At 41.3% G+C, this 15,392-nt stretch overlaps 3 long non-coding RNA genes across 5 annotated transcripts in view; 1 reads left to right on the top strand and 2 right to left on the bottom strand.

Annotated features, from left to right (window-relative positions):
• Positions 1-4,990, top strand: part of LOC138978731 (uncharacterized) — a 19,249-nt gene extending 14,259 nt beyond the window's left edge. Inside the window, exons 5-6 of one of the 3 annotated variants that reach the window (XR_011459780.1) lie at positions 1,678-1,761; positions 3,648-4,990. This is a non-coding gene — a long non-coding RNA (uncharacterized lncRNA). The remainder of the gene's footprint in view (positions 1-1,677; positions 1,762-3,647) is intronic. The other 2 variants (XR_011459781.1, XR_011459782.1) reach the window with 2 other exon arrangements.
• Positions 4,991-5,655: 665 nt separating this feature from the next.
• Positions 5,656-11,741, bottom strand: LOC138978732 (uncharacterized). Its single transcript, XR_011459783.1, has 4 exons — positions 11,484-11,741; positions 7,468-7,678; positions 6,447-6,515; positions 5,656-6,239 (listed from the first exon to the last, which is right to left on the bottom strand). It is a non-coding gene; the product is annotated as an uncharacterized lncRNA (long non-coding RNA).
• Positions 11,742-14,108: 2,367 nt separating this feature from the next.
• LOC138979245 (uncharacterized) lies at positions 14,109-15,192 on the bottom strand. Its single transcript, XR_011459953.1, has 2 exons — positions 14,657-15,192; positions 14,109-14,211 (listed from the first exon to the last, which is right to left on the bottom strand). It is a non-coding gene; the product is annotated as an uncharacterized lncRNA (long non-coding RNA).
• Between the last annotated feature and the right edge of the window lie 200 nt (positions 15,193-15,392).

The following is a 15,392-nucleotide window of genomic DNA, read 5'->3' on the forward strand; positions in this document are numbered from 1 at the left end:
GTCAAAAACTAGGGCACTATAAACAAACTGCATATCTGAATCACAACATTCCCACATGTAACATGTCGCGTAAGGCGAAATTTCTACATTTAGTCAAGCTGTGGAACTCACAGAATGAAACTGAACGCACTGCATTTTTTCACAATGACCGTAGTCCGCCGCAGTTTAGCGCGGTGGTGGTTTCGCTGTGCTGCATAGCACGCTTTTCTGTACCTCTCTTCGTTTTAACTTCCTGAGCGTGTTTTTAATCCAAACATATCATATCTATATGCTTTTGGAATCAGGAACCGACAAGGAATAAGATAAAATTGTTTTTAAATCGATTTCAGAAATTTAATTTTGATCATAATTTTTATATTTTTAATTTTCAGAGCTTGCTTTTAAACCGAATATAACATATTTATATGTTTTTGGAATCAGGAAATGATAAAGAATAAGATGAACGTAATTTGGATCGTTTTATATAACAAAACATTATTACAATTTTCAGATTTGTAATGACCAAAGTCATTAATTAATTTTTAAGCCACCAAACTAAAATTCAATACCGAAGTCCGGCCTTCGTCGAAGATTGCTTAACAAAAATGTCAATCAATTTGATTGAAAAATGAGGGTGTGACAGTGCTGCCTCAACTTTTACAAAAAGCCGGATATGACGTCATCAAAGACATTTATCGAAAAAATGAAAAAAAAATGTCTGGGGATATCATACCCAGGAACTCTCATGGAAAATTTCAAAAAGATCGGTCAGGGCGGGGTGGTAGCTCAGTCGGTAGCGGCGCTGGATTTGTATCCAGTTGGCCGCTGTCAGCGTGAGTTCGTCCCCACGTTCGGCGAGAGATTTATTTCTCAGAGTCAACTTTGTGTGCAGACTCTCCTCGGTGTCCGAACACCCCCGTGTGGACACGCAAGCACAAGACCAAGTGCGCACGAAAAAGATCTTGTAATCTATGTCAGAGTTCGGTGGGTTATAGAAACACGAAAATACCCAGTATGCTGCCTGAATGGCGGGGTAAAAACGGTCATACACGTAAAAGACGTGGGAGTTTCAGCCTATGAACGAACAAACAAATAAAGATCAGTCCAGTAGTTTACTCTGAATCGCTCTACACACACACACACACACACACACACACACACACACACACACACACACACACACACACACACACACACACACACACACACACACATACACCACGACCCTCGTCTCGATTCCTCCTCTATGTTAAAACATTTAGTCAAAACTTGACTAAATGTAAAAAGAGCTTGCACACATGTACTATTTTCACAGCTTGACAGTTGGTGGTGGTGGCGGCGGTTAAGGTTTTGTTGTCGTCGTTGGAGTAGTACTAGCAGAAACAGTTGTTTTTGTTGTTGTTGTTGTTGTTGATGATGACGATGACGATGATGATGAAGATGATGATGATGATGACGATGATGTGTGTGTGTGTGTGTGTGTGTATGTGTATGTGTGTGTGTGTGTGTGTGTGTGTCTTTATGTCTGTCTTCGTCTGTGTGTGTGTGAGTGTGTGTGTGTGTGTGTGTGTGTGTGTGTGTGTGTGTGTGTGTGTATCTGTATGGGAGTGCCTGTGTGTGTGTCTCTGTATGATTCTGTGTCCCTGTGTGTCTCTGCGTTGGTCTGTCTGTTCACGATCGCATGTACGTATGTTGCAGATATTGTTCAGGACGCGAAAGATTGGTTTCGCCTTCAGGTTAAACATGGAAAAGCCACTCTTGATAGAATCCAAAACGTGTGTGGTAAGTATATCCACAAAAACATTATGAAACAGACTCAGTGCATTTGAAAATAGTAACACTATGATCTATCAGTATGCTATGTCTGTTACGTACGAATAACCTAGTTCAAGGTCAGTTTGACCGACTCTCACGAGACTGGAATGAATATGAGACAAGCATTGATTCATATTTATTATTGTCATCATTTTCACAAGTTTTCATTCACAAGCACCTGGGAAATAAATCTCATGTTCCCCAGGCAACAAATCCCCGGTTACCATAGTTGCAGGAAGCAGGTTATACATGGATAATCAAAAGCAAACCCAATAGAAACGCTCGGGGATTCTTCGGCTCTTTTGATTGGTGTTTCCCCAGACCTAAACAGACGACACGACACTGCTTTGCAAAGTTCCAAAAACAAACTGGCAAACTGGCAAAAGTAAACAAAAAACAAAACTACTTCATGAAAGGTCATACATTCATCAAAAACAAATGAAACCTAGTGATATGTTTTGTCTTCTTACAGAGTCATGGAGTGCGTGTATCTGTGTTTCGATACACAGACGTTCGGAGAAAGACGAACGTCAAGTTCAAGTAAACCGACACCTGACACACACATTTTGACCCGTGCACAAGACGTTGTATCGATAAACGAAGCACAAATAAGAAACAGTAATAAAAGCAAAGAAAATATAGCAACAAGATATGCAAACATCTAACAAAGCCGAGCCACCAGAATGACAGGTCTAATGAAAAACAAAGAGGTACCGAGTCGGAAACAAGATCGCGATTCTTTCCTTCGCTGCACGACGCAAATCTTCTGTGACCTTTGACCAAACGTAGCTTCCACATTCGATCACTCAGCTTAATATGTACAACAGAAAGCCGAGGGGGTGGAATACCGAGATGAACCTACAGAACTGTGCATCCTCAAACCTGACATATTCATCCCAACATTTAATGAACTCAAAAACACAGAAAGTTGCTTTCACACGCCATCTTTGATTGCCAGTGGTTATCAAACCGGGACTCGTGTGGTTATCAGCACGGAACCCGTGTTTCAAAGCATGGCTCCCTGGGTTGCAATTGATTGTGCACTTATTTTCTTACTACCAAAATGATGACAAAAACGATGTTTGGTGGTTTGTTGACAGACCAGCTTTTTTGTCGGTCCTCGGGGGGCATATCGACTTTTGTTTCATATTTATTGACCGCGGCCTTCGGCCTTGGTCAATAAATATGAAACAAAAGACGATATGCTCCCCCTCGGACCGACACAAAAGCTGGTCTGTCAACAACCCATCAAACATCTTATATTGTTATCATGACGTTGACTTAGAGGATGTCCTCTTTCAATCTACCAATTCAAAGTTCAAAGCGAAAGCCGACTCATTACACGCGCATATACAGAAAGTGACCTGTCTAACTAATTGTGAATAAAATATCGCCAGTGACAGCCCTGCATTCGAGTTTAATGCCATACCAAATGCTTACACCTTTATGGACACAGTCACATTCAAAATGTGTGATAAGAAACACACAAACCTGAGGGAAAACCCCCGGATAATTTGCATGCTTGCCCTGTTAGGTCAACTTTTGTGTCCTTTGTATGTTTAGACTGTAAAATATTTAGAGAAACTAACCCAACACATACTGCATACGACGTAGCAAGTGGCATGCACGTATCTAGTAGCCTACTCAATGATATAGTTTTAAACGTGGTGTGCTCCTTTGTAAGCATGTTGTTGTATTATTAGGTGTGTGTTTGTGAATAACATGATGTTGAAACAAAAACAAATTATATTACTCAATGTAACACGTTGCATATAAACCTACATAGAATATTTTCGGATCCTAGTGTTATTTCATTCTGCATGGCATACACAAAATGTACATTTCTGTTTCAGGCAAAACTCAAAGGAAAGTGGCCAGCCTCAGTCGGACCCAGCAACTCACGATACTGGTTCTCGCTTTGCTCCTGCTGCTATTTCTGTTCTTGGACCTCCGACAGGACAGCGGAGTCTTCCACGGTGTTGTCTTTCCGTGTCTTCGCCCTATCACTCTGGTCGTGTATCACCTCTTCCGTTGGATTTTCTATGTCCTCTACCAGGCCTGCTACTGGCTCGCGTATCTGCTGTATTCCGTCATAGCATTAGTCGTTCGGGGGTTCTACAAAGCTGTGGTCTTTGTAGTCAAAGATTTGCTGAATGTGGTCCATACGATTTGTAGCGGGCTCGTCGGTTCAATCGGGAAGGTTCTTGGTTACATGTGGTCCAACGCTGTTGGTCTGTTAAAAGCTCTTTTGTTCGGAGGAGTCGTTGTTTGCGTTGTGGTCTTGGCTAACCCAGCTTTTCGGGAGAGGTTTTTGGTCTGGGTAGGTCCGTTGGTGGATCGGTTTCAAGAACTCGCAGGGGGGCAGACTCGGCCCAAGAAGCAGAAGGATAGCAAGAGAAAATAATGTTAATGCTGGAATGTCGTTTGACACCAGGAGTCGACAGAACTCCGATCAGACATTATTTGAATTGCCAACACTTTTGATCTGCCTATTCTTTTATTTTTTTTATTATTTTTTTTTTAGATGTTGTTGGTGGGTTTTTTTTTTTTTTTTTTTTTTTTTTTGCGGTGGAGGCAAGGCAACGCCAAGCACTAAGTTTCGAAAAATTGCCGAAACTTTTGAGGCCCTTTGTGCAAATTTGCTGCCAGCGATAAATACATTCGTGCAATATTCCTGAAATGTATTACCAAGAAGAGCAAAATGGGGTTCACCGCTGTAGGCTAGAAATGATTTACACGCCGCTGACGATTTATTGATGTGTTGCCAAATTCTGTGTAACTTGACACGGATGCAACAAAATGTTAAGAAGTCTCTTTTGGAATAAATAAAATATACAGTGAGCAACATTTCAGGAACATACACAGACTGCTGGGTGAATATGATAAGCCGAATACTTTTGCACGTTTGTCTTTTGACATTCTATAAGCTTTTTGATGAGCACGCTGGTCACACTGAATCCTTGAACGTGTGTGTGTGTGAGTGTGTGTGAGTGTGTGTGTGTGTGCACTCGCGCGCAAAATGTACCTTTGAACAGTCAGTTTTTAATTCAGAGCTACGGTGGGAGAGACTTTTCAGCCTGGTAAGCTACCGCCCGCTTCACACACAGACACAAACACAGACACAAACACAGACATACACACACACAACCACACACGCACACACACACCAAACAAATACACACACACACGCACACACACAACCACAAACACACACACCAAACAAATACACACACACACACACACATACACACACACACACCAAACGACGAAGAAGAAGTGGTAGTTTCAATCACACTTCACAGCTGACGCTTTATTCATAACTAGCTGTAGCAGTTTATTGGAAATACTCTTCAATTAATTCTTGACTCCGTCCTTGACAAAGGTTTTATCCTTCTTTGAAAAGATTACACACACAAACACACACACACACACACACACGCACACACAGGTGCGCACGCACGCACGCTAACACACACACACAGACACATCGACGCACGCACATACACACACGCGCACCCCCCCCCCCCCCCCCCCACCCCAACTGACTGAACGAGACGGAGATTTGGCCAGCAAAAGTGAAGAGAGTGAACAATGACGCCATGGCAGTACGACGCATGGCATAATTTACATCAAAATTTGAAGTACTAAAAGTGAGGAGAGAGAGCAAGCAAAATGTGGCCAGCACGTACCAATAAGCTTTTTTGAATATGGCGAAAAATGTGTAAGATTGAGAGAAACATATCTTTACTGTTGTGAAACCCTCTGAGATACTTCTGCCTCTTACTTCCCCAAACCCGCATCACCACCCACCCCCATCCCCACCACCACCACCACCTCCTCCCCCCCCACCCCACCCCCACACACACATACACACGTACACACACACAAACTTCACCAACCCCTTGCGAAATTTTAGATTATGTGTAAATACCATTGTGCCTGAAAAGTTTCTTACGTTGTTGGTTTAACAGACTTTTATTCAATATGGGTGCGACACGTAACGAGCATACTTATTTACAATCAAGATTACAATCTTCGACGCTGAGCAGAGAGCCGAATACGCTGCAGGTCTCTTGCCCAAGGCCTCAGCATGTCTCTGACATCTGGGAACAAAACTGCAAGGAAACCAACTGCCAGACAAACATACGCGGAGCCCACAATGAGTGATGTCAGGATAAACCAAAGCCAGATGACAACCGCGATGATAAAACTTACAATTGCTGTGACCAAAAAGCAAAAAGAAGAAGCGAGGTACCACAGTACAGACAGAACCCAAGACACTGGACAGTAAACAAGCTGGCAAATCAGCGGGACGAAGAGTCCAAAGAGAAAGCCATTGGGGCGGTTGATGTCGTTGCACACAACCAGGAAAATGGTTAAAGTCAGGGCAAAGAAGGCAAGCTGGTCCCGCTGACTGAGTCCGTCCCAAAGCCTGACGATCTCGTCTAAAAAATAAATCGAAGTAACAACTTAACAATGGGTTAATAAAGCTGGCGATACAAAAAAAACGTGAAAGACATAAACGTTAAACACACACACAACACACAACACACCACACACCACACACCACACACCACACACCACACACACACACACACACACACACACACACGACAATTGCAAGTTCGACTGTAAGTTGTTAATAAGCCCACCTATGCGTTCGAGGGGAGCAAACTTGACTCGTGTTCTCCGGTTGTCGGAAGGTACACCTCCCACTGCAGCTGAAGAAGAAAAATAGATATGTGTGACACCTAGGGAGGAAAACAGGCAGAAAGGCGGACGGACGGACAGGAAGACAAAAAGCAAAGATTTACCGAAGCATTTCAAGTTGTCGAAAGTAAAGGTGGTTGTCAACGTCATGGTGCCGCCAAAGGAGTATATTTCTCTCCTACATTTTTTTCACGCCCACATCAGCTGGCTAGCTTCTGCTTGTAATTCTTCTTCTTCTTCTTCTTCTTCGTTCATGGGCTGAAACTCCCACGTTCACTCATGCAAAAAGCATGAGTCATGCTTTTGCATGAGTGGGTTTTTTATGTGTGTGACCGTTTTTACCCCGCCATTCAGGCAGCCATACGCCGCTTTCAAGGGAAGCATGCTGGGTATTTTTGTGTTTCTGTAACCCACCGAACTCTGACATGGATTACAGGATCTTTTCCGTGCGCACTTGGTCTTGTGCTTACGGTTACGCACAAGGGGGGATAAAGCACTAGCAGGTCTGCACAAAAGTTAACCTCGGAGATCGGAAAAATCTCCACCCTTAACCCACCAGGAGGCCGCGGCCGGGATTTAAACTCACGACCTTCCGATTAGGAGTCCGATGTCTTATCCACTAGGCCACAGCGCCCGTCTGCTTGTATTTCAAATACTGATGTCGAACCCGTTTAAAACTTAAAGCACATCCTGCAGTCCTGCCCTTCCTTCGACGCCCTGAGACGCAAGACATGGCCCCCAGTCCAGTGGAGGCCCACGAGAAGCTCTGGGGGCAGGAAAAATCGCTCAGGCGGACTGCGGACTTCGCCCTACAGACCGAATTGAAGATTATAGCATGGTCAGGAACGCAAAAGAAGAAGAACAAGAAGAACATGAACAAGAACAACAAGAACAAGAACAAGAACAAGAAGAACAAGAACAAGAACAAGAACAAGTTTATAGGTGGTAAATCATGCCACTCACTATCATCACCGTCATCACCATACAGTTTCTGAACCCGGTCAATCCTGCATCGACACGTTGGACAAGGGTGACGTAACAGTTTGGTCAAGCATGACTGGCAAAAGAGGTGCCCGCAAGGGATGCACGCACCACAGTTGTTGATCGCCTTACTTTCCAGGCAGACCGGACAGGACAACATGTTTTCCTCGAGTTGAAAAGAAGTTGAAAGAGACTGAAAGAAAGAAAACCAGAAATATTATTTGCTGGAATATTCAATTACAGACCAAAACAAACAAGTCGCGTAAGGCGAAAATACAACATTTAGTCAAGTAGCTCCAATTGAAATTCCAAAAACATATAAATATGTTATATTCTGATTAAAAACAAGCTCTGAAAATTAAATATATAAAAATTATTATCAAAATTAAATTGTCGAAATCAATTTAAAAACACTTTCATCTTATTCCTTGTCGGTTCCTGATTCCAAAAACATATAGATATATGTTTGGATTAAAAACACGCTCAGAAAGTTAAAACAAAGAGAGGTACAGAAAAGCGTGCTATCCTTCTTAGCGCAACTACTACCCCGCTCTTCTTGTCAATTTCACTGCCTTTGCCATGAGCGGTGGCCTGACGATGCTACGAGTAAAATGGCATTGCGTTTCATTCTGTGAGTTCGACAGCTACTTGACTAAATGTTGTATTTTCGCCTTACGCGACTTGTTACATTTAGTCAAGTTTTGTCAAAGTTGAGGCGGCACTGTCACACCCTCATTTTTCAATAAAATTGATTGAAATTTTGGCCAAGCAATCTTCGACAAAGGCCGGACTTTAGTATTGCATTTCAGCTTGGAGGCTTAAAAATTGATTAATGACTTTAGTCATTAAAAATCTGAAAATTGTAATTAAAATTAATTTTTTATAAAATGATCCAAAATTACATTCATCTTATTCTTCATCATTTTCGGATTTCCAAAAACATATAAATATGTTTTATTCGGATTAAAAACAAGCTCTGAGAATTAAAAATATAAAAATTATGATTAAAATCAAATTTTCGAAATCGATTTAAAAACAATTTCATCTGATATATTCCTGGTCGGCTCCTGATTCCAAAAACATTAATATTATAGATATGATATGTTTGGATTAAAAACACGCTCAGAAAGTTAAAACGAAGAGAAGTACAGAAAAGCGTGCTATGGAGCACAGCGCAGCCACTAACGCGCTAAACAGGCTCGTTAATTTCACTGCTTTTTGCACGAGCGGCTTTCAGTTTCATTCTGTGAGTTCCACAGCTTGACCATATGTAGTAATTTCGCCTTACGCGACTTGTTTGTTTGTTTGTACGTCCACTTCAGATACAGGTGGGTCGACGTGATACGGAATGTTTCGTATTGTCTAAATGATGACACGTTCCAATAATTAACATTTTTGTTTGTTTGTTTGTTTGTTGTGGGGTGTGTTGTTTTTTGGTGTATTTTTTGGAGGGGAGGGGGGACATGAGCAGTCTATTTAGTTGAATTTAAGAGAATTGTCACACAATGACGAGAGCTCAGTTTATGAGGAAAGTTTCGTGTAATGATAATGAGAAAAGCTGGGAGAGCAGTGCATGGTTTTCCATTAACGAGTAAGAACTTTCAGCATGAGCACAATGATACTGAGCCTTTCAAACAAAACAAAAAAATATTTTGGTTGGGTCATTACTCAGTTTAGAAGGATTTTTTGTTTTTACATTAAAATTAGCCGTGGACGTGGACACTCGATACCTTTGACACAGCGATGATGTCGACATATATTTTTAAAAAAATATATAAAAGGTCTTTGCAATGAACAAAGGGGAAAAAAACAACCAAAAAGTGTCCCTCCATACTAAGCCCACATTTTGTAAGGCCAACACCTAACTAAACTGGGTCTGCAATTAAAATTGAAACTGAAAAGAGCAGCTAGGCTTTAAAGTTATATCAGGCAAGCGTACGTATGATGAACTAGATGAATACCCGCTTCGCCGGGTACGGGTGCGCCGGGAAGAAGTCGAGCCGAAAATACGGCTGCGCCGGGGACCCGGCTATGCCGGGTGTACGCCGGCTTTGCCGGCGCACCGCACGGAGGAAGGGAGATAAACGCGGCTGAAAACACTGGAGAAGATAAGGAAGAGTTACTGGGAATGGATCCAGAGAAAAACCAAAGTCGGTTCAGCGCTGCGCGCTGAGAGCACGTGTTGAAATATCTCATCGAGCAGGCTGTGTCCAGGGTGTACCTGAATATGGGCACCAAATTTGAAACAGATCCATCGAGAACCTTGGGCGTGCATCGCGGACACACACACACACACACACGTCGTGTATATATATATATATATATATATATATATATATATATATATATATACAGATATCACAGATATCCTCTTATATATATTTATTTATTTATATTTATGTATGTATATATATATATATACAGATACCTTCACAGATATCCTCTTGGGGTTGTCAGATGAGGGTAGTCTCCCATGCCAACAGAAGCTACCATTCAGAGAATGGTTTGCTTCTTAGTTGGATACCATGGGTTGACAACTCTCGCCATCAGTACCACCTGACCACTGATGAGACACAGTAGTGTCGAAACAAGTGTCTGGTCTCGGTACAAAAACAATGGTCCTCCTCAGGACTAGATTACCTTGCGATACGTCCCCCACAAAGGGACTTTGCTCTGTAAATCTCGGTCCCCCTTGAGGAGGGTCTGATGCTCCCAATAGGCTGTCTGTGAAGGGATACTTATTTCTCTCTCTTTCTCTGCTAAGAGATTTTAACAAATCTCGGAAGAAAGTCTCTGCTGACTTTCAATTGTTTCTTTCACAATTTCTGATGTTTTATAATGTGGTCACCGTGAAAGTTGCATAGCCTTTAAAGCGATCCAATTGAATAAAGCAGAAAACTTCTTCTTTACCAAGTCCTGTGTTGAACAGCAGTGAAAAGTTGACCGCTTTTCCTGTTTAACCTTTTCAAAATTAGATCTAACTTGTTCGCGTATCCATTTCTGGATCTGCAGGCTGGTACAGAGTTACCTCCCTTTAGGCTTTTTCAAATTTCCCTTGTTTTAACCTAATTTCTTGGTTAAAACTTGTCTAAATTTCTAAATTCTTTCTTAATAAATATCAATTCTACACTTTGGCCTTAAATCAAAGTGTTTCCCTTCACAGATATCCTCTTGGGGTTGTCAGATGAGGGTAGTCTCCCATGCCAACAGAAGCTACCATTCAGAGAATGGTTTGCTTCTTAGTTGGATACCATGGGTTGACATCTCTCACCATCAGTACCACCTGACCACTGATGACACACAATAGTGTCTAAACACGTGTCTGGTCTCGGTACAAATACAATGGTCCTCCTCAGGACTAGATTACCTTGCGATCCCCCTTGAGGAGGGTCTAATGCTCCCAATAGGCTGTCTGTGAAGGGATACTTAGTTCTCTTTCTTTCTCTGCTAAGAGATTTTAACAAATCTCGGAAGAAAGTCTCTGCTGACTTTCAATTGTTTCTTTCACAATTTCTGATGTTTTATATATATATATATATATATATATATAGATTTGCCCTGATTTTCGCGAAAAACATCAAATTAGCAACCACGGTACGCTTTGGCATTTACGCATTATGATAATGATGATGAAGGATACCCTTTCAGTTCGATAACTTGAGTTTGAAATTTACATAGCCAGGCAAATGTGATGATGTTTGGTGTACTTTCAGTTCGGATAGTGAACATCTTTAAAGCTGGATTATTATCGAACGCACTTTCAATGTAGTAGCGTTCTGTAACTCGATTTAGAGAGGACAATCCATGCATCAAGGGACATCAAATTCAATTTTGAGTTGTTACGTTTCGCTTCAAAGCCGTTGTACTCTCTTTTGCTGGAGAGTATATATTATAGTGACGATTATCTATGTTATGAAAGTGTATCAAACAACGCAATTTCATTTGACAATAGTCAATTCAAAAGCATTGAGCAGACATCGTTCTAAGCATTATCATACCTGAACACGAAAGTAGAATTCAGACAGTCCAGGTGGGAAGGGACTGCGTCTTCTCTTACACAAGCTGCGATAAAAGTGATGTCTGCTGAAATTCGGATTTCACGGAAACAGTGTCTTCAGGTGTAGCGACGGGCTGGCGTGATTTTTGAAAAATCGTGTCTTTTTAGACATGGGTAATCGAGCTAGTTGACACTTCCACGTCGAGTAGAAACTATTTATTTAAACTTAGGTCTTCTTTGGGCGTGCGAATCATGCAGTCTAGTCATGTCACACTACCGTGTTGAATCGAAGCTATTTATAGCATTTCAGCTTGTGAGAGCATACAATACAATGTCATACAGTCACCGTTTTTATAATTATGTCTTGTTTGATGCGTCAACATGCACTGTGCGTCACCTTTTCTGAGTGTTTGGCCCTATTCACATTGAATAGTTGAGAAGCTTATAATTATGTCCTTGAAAAATTACGCCGGAGTCTATAATGAATTATAATTATATGGGGCCTTTGGGACTGAAGTGAGTTTAACGTGCTGCGGAATTTAAAAGCCTGTCTGTTTGCCTATCTGTGTCTCTGTTCGTGAGTCCGACTCTCTGTGTCAGTGTCTCTGTCCCTGTGTCTACATACTCCCCCCTCCCCCCCCCCCCCCTTCCCGAAATGTTACGTATGAAGGAAATTAGCCATAACCCGAGAATGATTATTTTGAAGATTTGAAATCCATATTGTAAAACAATTTATTTATTTCTTAAATTTTTCAACTGAATGATTTTATATGTATGTTACAGGCATTAAGTGAAACCAGGTATTACGCGTAATGCCTGAAATGTTCAGGCGTTACGCGTAGTGCCTGTAACCACTAGGCATTACACGTAATGCATAAAAATATCAGGCATTACGTGTAATGCCTAAAAATCATTGTCAGGCATTACACGTAATGCCTGAAACCTGTTACAGGCTTTAAAGGCATATGTACTCGATGACTATACACGCTAATTGCTTTACCAACAGCTGGAGACATGCTAAATTAAGTTCCCTGCAAAATATTGTGGTCTAGGACCCCTTAAATGTTGAGATATTTGAATTTTTATTTTGATCTAGATCGTCCTATTTATAGATTTGCCAACAGAGGTAGCGTTGACGCAAGGGAAATAACTCCGCGTCTTTGTTGACATCCTCACTTTTTCAGAGGCTAGAACAAGCTGTAATGCATGTATTATGGTCCGCGCATGGCGACATATCGTCATTACATGGTCTTATGGTGCGTTTGACATCGATTATGGGCAAACTACACTTTGTAAACACGGGAGTGCGTTAGTATGCCTTTAAGTGAAACCAGGCATTACGTGTAATGACTGAATATCGTTTTATAGAATCGGTCGAACAGCAACACCTTTGACTCTCGCTCGTTTCTTCTTCTTCTGACACTCTGCGCACAAAGATTTGTAAAGTGGGGTTCACGTAGGACAGCTGGGTCCAGATTGAATTCATCTTGCTAAAACAACAACAACATGTCAATGTACCCGAGCGCTACATTCAAACTACTAAAGATCGTGAACAACTTACGTCGAATAATAATTAGCAAATCTTCCTTATGAGGAAAAAAACCCCGCTTACACAGTGTTTCTCAAGCGAACATTAATAATCATTTGATATCGTAGCTTTCAACAGCCCCAGTACGTGAGATAACACAACGCAATTTTCTTATTAGCTGTTTTTGTTCCAGCAAGAACGATACAGGCAGTGTACTAAGCCTTTTTTACATTTAGTCAAGTTTTGATTGTTACCTCCCTTTGACATTATAATTATGTGTCAATTACTCTATCAGAGACAGCATTGGAGATAACCCGGTTTCAGTATTGTTGCACGATAGACGTAGAGCTGAATACCAACACTCAAATCTTATTGTTGACAAACGCCACACATCACTTACTTTCCCAAGAGATGATACTCATGACGTGACTTTGTCGTTTTCTGGAAGGCAGCTTTTACTTCTTCGATTGTTCTGAAGTACACAGCTTTCAGGAGCAACTTTCTGCCGTCCTTTTCATAATGTTCAAACAAACGTCGAGTAAACAATTGTTCTTTTTCATTATTCTCCATGGTGACGAATAAGCAACTGGTGAAAACTCGACTGGAAATATTCGACCTCGGCTTTCCATTGTGACATGCACTCACAAATTCAAACTGTGGTGAACACTATGTCAGAAATACATTATTTTGCATTGCGAACCATCAGTCATAATCGCAAAATAAAATTTGCATTCATTTCAAAGCTCACTAGATTGAATTTCAGTTAGCATATTCACACCATGACATTTTATCAACACACCTGCACGGTGGCCTAGTGGTAAGGCGTCTGCCCCGTGATCGGGAGGTCGTGGGTTCGAACCCCGGCCAGGTCATACCTAAGACTTTAAAATTGGCAATCTAGTGGCTGCTCCGCCTGGCGTCTGGCATTATGGGGTTAGTGCTAGGACTGGTTGGTCCGGTGTCAGAATAATGTGACTGGGTGAGACATGAAGCCTGTGCTGCGACTTCTGTGTGAGTGCACATGTATCTTAAGGAAAGCAGAACCTACGTCACAGACTCGCTTGCAGGAGGTACAAAGGAATAACTCGAAAGAACAAGAAGATGTATGGTTGTTTATTTTAGTTAACTATCCAGCCATCATTTCTTGTAACTTGGAACTTAAATGCGTGGTTAAGTTCGATATTCGTTTCGGTAAAAAAAACTGCAAATACACACACAAAAACCACATATAAGTCACAGAAAATAATATCAATACTTACAATAATACAGTATCAATTAAACCCTACAATAGAATACATAAACCACAATTCAACTAACATTCACCTGAAAACAATGAAATAATCTACGAACATTTAATAACATACAGAGAGTGGCCGACAACCCTTAATTCCTAAAACACCATAGTCTCCAGGCAACGAAACATACAACTGCGATAATAACTATCCCGTTGAGAACACGTACACATGACTACAATTATCAAAAAGACATAAACAATACCTTCCTAAAACTATTAACCTTCAAAAGAGAAAAAATAACAACATCTACTAAAACTACTAACGCACTAAAACTCTGTTGACTGAGACGAACACACAAAACAGACAAACATTAGAACACAACAAGTCTTAACTAACAAAACAATATTTTACCTTTGCGCCATCAGGCAGGAACTGTTCCTCATGAACACACAAATCCGTGGAAATCACAAGTATAAAACACAGCGGGTTCGCTACTAACAAAAAAGCGACCTCCTCCCTCCAGACTCAGAAACGTACTAACGTAAAAAGGACAGTTTATCCTCGACATCGACTTGATATGTTAATGAGGCTAAAAACCGAAAACTACTCAAAACTAACATTTGAACACACCCAAACAACGCTGCTATAGCAGGTTCGAAAACGTTATGGCAAAAAGATATAGACAACATACCGAAATAAATACACCCAAACTACGCCTGATACCTGATAACATGGACTGCACGGATCATGATAAGCCAAAACAGGATCGCCTGTTCATAACTGCGGAAAAGAGCAAGTCATAGCCGCTCAACACGTGCTAACCAAAACTATGCCAAGTTGGTCAAAAATACAAGGTGAGCGTTACTCAAGTCTTGTGACCTTCGTGCATCCAGAAAACATAACAAACTACGATGCTTCGTCGAGCACACGTACGTCACGCAAATAACACGTGGATAAAAATCAAAATAACAGTCACACATAAAAACTGCCGTGAGCAACGGCAGGCACATCTGTCTTGTGTGTGGCGCACGTTATATGTCAAAGCAGCACCGCCCTGATATGGCCCTTCGTGGTCGGCCGGGCGTTAAGCAAACAAACAAACAAAAAATGTTGTCAACACTTTGTCCTTCAAAAGTGTTCTCACCGT

This window comes from Littorina saxatilis, linkage group LG10, assembly GCF_037325665.1.
Source record: "Littorina saxatilis isolate snail1 linkage group LG10, US_GU_Lsax_2.0, whole genome shotgun sequence".
Taxonomy (NCBI): domain Eukaryota; kingdom Metazoa; phylum Mollusca; class Gastropoda; order Littorinimorpha; family Littorinidae; genus Littorina; species Littorina saxatilis.